Genomic DNA, 5,033 nt, shown 5'->3' with positions numbered 1-5,033 from the left:
TACAATGGCCCTACCGGGCAAACACTTTGGGTTCGCAAGGACTTGGAGTGCCGGGACGGGTTGGCGGATCCAACACTCTGGGTACCTCCGGGTACTTGGGGTTGGTTGAGGACTTGGTGAACAAACACTTGATATACACTCTCCGGATGTACTTCGGGTATCGCCTGTTGTCCGAGACCACTTGCATGGTTAGCAAGCGTTGTGGTCTAATGGCCCTACCGGGCAAACACTTTGGGTTCGCGAGGACTTAGAGTGCTGGTAGTGGTTGGCGGACCCAACACTCTGGGTACCTCCGGGTACTTGGGGTTGGTTGAGGACTTGGTGAACAAACACTTGATATACACTCTTCGGATGTACTTCGGGTATCGCCTGTTGTCCGAGACCACTTGCATGGTTAGCAAGCGTTGTGGTCTAATGGCCCTACCGGGCAAATACTTTGGGTTCGCGAGGACTTAGAGTGCTGGTAGTGGTTGGCGGACCCAACACTCTGGGTACCTCCGGGTACTTGGGGTTGGTTGAGAACTTGGTGAAGATACCCCTGTCACCTTGTTCGAGGCCACTTGCATGGTAGCAAGCGTTGTGATACAATGGCCCTACCGGGCAAACACTTTGGGTTCGCCAGGACTTGGAGTGCCGGGACGGGTTGGCGGATCCAACACTCTGGGTACCTCCGGGTACTTGGGGTTGGTTGAGGACTTGGTGAGCAAACACTTGATATACGTTCTTCGGATGTACTTCGGGTGTCACCTGTTGTCCGAGGCCACTTGCATGGTCAACGGTTGAGGTGGTGATGGCGGGTCGGTGCTGTAGGGTGCCGGCCTGTTGGCTGCCTTGGCCGGGTTGGTTGGTTAACACTTGATTGAGCTTGCACCCGAGGGTAATGGCACTTGAAGGTGGGTACCGGCCGGCTGACCTGGTGTGATGGTTGGTTGGTGAACACTTGGCGGTACTTGCACTTGGCTGTGCTTGGACTTGAAGGTGGGATCCGGCTGGCCTAGGCCATTGGTGGTTGGTTGGTTGGTTAGCCCTTAGCTGGGCTGGCTGGCTGGCTGGCCATCGGTGGTGTGGTGTGTTGGGCGGTTGGTGAACACTTGGCGGTACTTGCACTTGGCTGTGCTTGGACTTGAAGGTGGGATCCGGCTGGCCTAGGCCATTGGTGGTTGGTTGGTGGGTTAGCCCTTAGTTGGGCTGGCTGGCTGGCTGTCCATCGGTGGTGTGGTGTGGTGTGGTGTGTGGAGTCGAGCATCGCGCGCCGTTGCCTTCTTCGGAGTGTTGTAGGTACGCAAGTGCTTGCAATGCAAAGAGGTTGGTGATGGAGTGACATTGCCTTCACCATGGAGTTGCGGGTACTTAGGTACTTGCAAGGAGATGGTGGTATGGTGGTGTTGCGTGTGTGGTGTTCGATTAGAAAGATATAATTTCTAAGTCCGGATTAGTGCTGTCAGTGGGGCCGCCGCTAACAGGTCCTGCACGGCCACCGTGGGGCTTGACTTGGCGCTATTCCGGACTTGGGGCGATCACGATGTCCCCGTGCGGGACTTAGAAGATGGAAGAACACAAGTACCCTTATCCCATGACTTGTGAGCGATTGGCATACGTTACCACATGAAGAGAAAAATTGGCTAAGTCCCGGATCCATATTATATGAAGAGAAAAATCGGCTAAGTCCCGGATCCATATTATATGAAGAGAAAAATTGGCTAAGTCCCGGATCCATATTATATGAAGAGAAATATCGGCTAAGTCCAGGATCCATATATAATAACCTAATAATCGGCTAAGTCCCGGATCCATATCATATGAAGAGAAAAATCGGCTAAGTCCAGGATCCATATATAATAACCTAATAATCGGCTAAGTCCAGGATCCATATATAATAACCTAATAACAGGCTAAGTCCAGGATCCATATTATATGAAGAGAAAAATCGGCTAAGTCCGAGATTGGGTCTGTCAGACATACACTTTCAAGATACCACACAAGCAAGCAAGATGGCCTAGTGATGGAACCATATAATATGAAGAGAAAAATCGGCTAAGTCCGAGATTGGGTCTGTCGGAAATACACTATCAAGTTACCACACAAGCAAGCAAGATGGCCTAATGATGGATCCATATGATATGAAGAGAAAAATCGGCTAAGTCCAGGATCCATATAATATGAAGAGAAAAATCGGCTAAGTCCCAGATTGGGTCTGTCAGAAATACACTTCCAAGTTACCACACAAGCAAGCAAGATGGCCTAGTGATGGATCCATATGATATGAAGAGAAAAATCGGCTAAGTCCAGGATCCATATAATATGAAGAGAAAAATCGGCTAAGTCCCAGATTGGGTCTGTCAGAAATACACTTCCAAGTTACCACACAAGCAAGCAAGATGGCCTAGTGATGGATCCATATGATATGAAGAGAAAAATCGGCTAAGTCCAGGATCCATATAATATGAAGAGAAAAATCGGCTAAGTCCCAGATTGGGTCTGTCAGAAATACACTTCCAAGTTACCACACAAGCAAGCAAGATGGCCTAGTGATGGATCCATATGATATGAAGAGAAAAATCGGCTAAGTCCCAGATTGGGTCTGTCAGAAATACACTTCCAAGTTACCACACAAGCAAGCAAGATGGCCTAGTGATGGATCCATATGATATGAAGAGAAAAATCGGCTAAGTCCAGGATCCATATAATATGAAGAGAAAAATCGGCTAAGTCCCAGATTGGGTCTGTCAGAAATACACTTCCAAGTTACCACACAAGCAAGCAAGATGGCCTAGTGATGGATCCATATGATATGAAGAGAAAAATCGGCTAAGTCCCAGATTGGGTCTGTCAGACATACACTATCAAGTTACCACACAAGCAAGCAAGATGGCCTAGTGATGGATCCATATGATATGAAGAGAAAAATCGGCTAAGTCCAGGATCCATATAATATGAAGAGAAAAATCGGCTAAGTCCCAGATTGGGTCTGTCAGAAATACACTTCCAAGTTACCACACAAGCAAGCAAGATGGCCTAGTGATGGATCCATATGATATGAAGAGAAAAATCGGCTAAGTCCAGGATCCATATAATATGAAGAGAAAAATCGGCTAAGTCCCAGATTGGGTCTGTCAGAAATACACTTCCAAGTTACCACACAAGCAAGCAAGATGGCCTAGTGATGGATCCATATGATATGAAGAGAAAAATCGGCTAAGTCCCAGATTGGGTCTGTCAGACATACACTATCAAGTTACCACACAAGCAAGCAAGATGGCCTAGTGATGGATCCATATGATATGAAGAGAAAAATCGGCTAAGTCCCAGATTGGGTCTGTCAGAAATACACTTCCAAGTTACCACATGAGCAAGCAAGATGGCCTAGTGATGGATCCATATAATATGCAGAGAAAAATCGGCTAAGTCCCAGATTGGGTCTGTCAGAAATACACTTCCAAGTTACCACATGAGCAAGCAAGTTACCACATGAAGAGAAAGCCGGCAAAGTCTGGGAATGTTACCACATGAACTGGAAAATGGGCAAAAACCTACATTCACAGGGAACGTGAATAAGTAAGGCTGTAGACATCGGATCGACAAGCCAAAGACTGATATGGAAAGGAAATGAGTAGTACTAGCTTTCCTGAGAGTTGCAGAGCTTAGACTGCATATGAACGAAAGTTATTAAGCGTCAAAGTCAGAGAAGTTACCCAAAGGAACACAAGTTCCAACTTAGAGCATGTATACCGCCTAGACGGTAAGAGGTACGGCCAGGCTGAGGAATAAGGAAATGTTGGCCAACATGTTCCCTAACTATCCCCCGAAGACCGCAAAGCAATCCAACATCAACCAAGAAAGTTATAGCCCGATCAAGGAAACACCTACTTTGCACCGATATTGCACCAAATACATGTACCAAGCACCTTCGGTTGCATACCTGCAGGGGTTTACCATAGTAGGCCATGGAAGACCGATATACCGAACATAATCACTTTCTATCTCCTCGGGTGTTTGAGATAGCGCTTTGCGGTACAAGAACGAAAGTTAGACTTTATCTTGGTGCATCTTTTTGCCCAAGATCACAAGACCCTATCTACCAAGGCAAGAAAGTTGTGTGGGGACAAAATGTCCAAAAGTGCCCAAAGTGGCACACTTGAACCATATATTCGAGAAAAACACAAGTGTGGGCCCGAGCTAGCAAGTTGAAATGTTCTGACCGTCAGTAGCCCTAGTTGAGGTGCACTTATCATTATATGAGGCCAACGTGCCAGCTAGTCTCTAAAGGGGCGATATGGGTGTTCCAAGGTTTGTACCCAATTGAGGAAAAAACAGGGTAAGGTACGGTGTACCGCGAATAACTCGGGCTATAGATGTCCGATCGATGAGTTTGGCATATGTATGGAAAGGTCTCGACGAGACCTAACTACCCTGAAAGTATGAAGGCAAAGACTTGAATGACCGGGAAGTTATTAAGTGCACAAGTGGTAAAGTTGCACCAAAGTCCATGTTACCCGAAGTGGTACATGAACACCCAATATTCGACCAAAACACAAGTTTAGAGACGAGCTAGCGAGCTACATTGTTCAGACCGTCAGTAGCCCGCGTCAAGACACGCATTTCATTATATTGAGCCTAGCCGCTAGCTCGACTCGAAGTCGGTCATATGGTTGGTTGATGGTTTGGACCGACCACGTGGTGTACCAAGGTGATGTACCTTTCATGAATTAAAACTCTGGCTGTATGGCACTGAGCGACAAGCTAAGGTGTGATTTGGAATAGTCTTGAGTGGGACTATTTAGGAAAAATGCGAACAAAAAATCACAAAGTCCTTGGGCGAAGCTATTAGCGAAACATAGAGCAAATTGGTACCAAAAACTATGGAAATGGGACTTGAGTCAAAAATAACCGCAAGTTGGAGAAGAGATAGCAAGCTTGCGTAGAACAATTATATTTGGTGCATGGTATCACCAACAAAAAAGTATATGGGGCCAAGGTGCTGGCTGGCCTCCAAAGTGGAGATATGGGCGATCCAAAGTTTGTACCCAAGTACG

The sequence above is a fragment of the Anopheles ziemanni genome, assembly GCF_943734765.1.
Source record: "Anopheles ziemanni chromosome X unlocalized genomic scaffold, idAnoZiCoDA_A2_x.2 X_unloc_13, whole genome shotgun sequence".
Taxonomy (NCBI): Eukaryota; Metazoa; Arthropoda; class Insecta; order Diptera; family Culicidae; genus Anopheles; species Anopheles ziemanni.
This window is presented reverse-complemented; position numbering follows the sequence as displayed.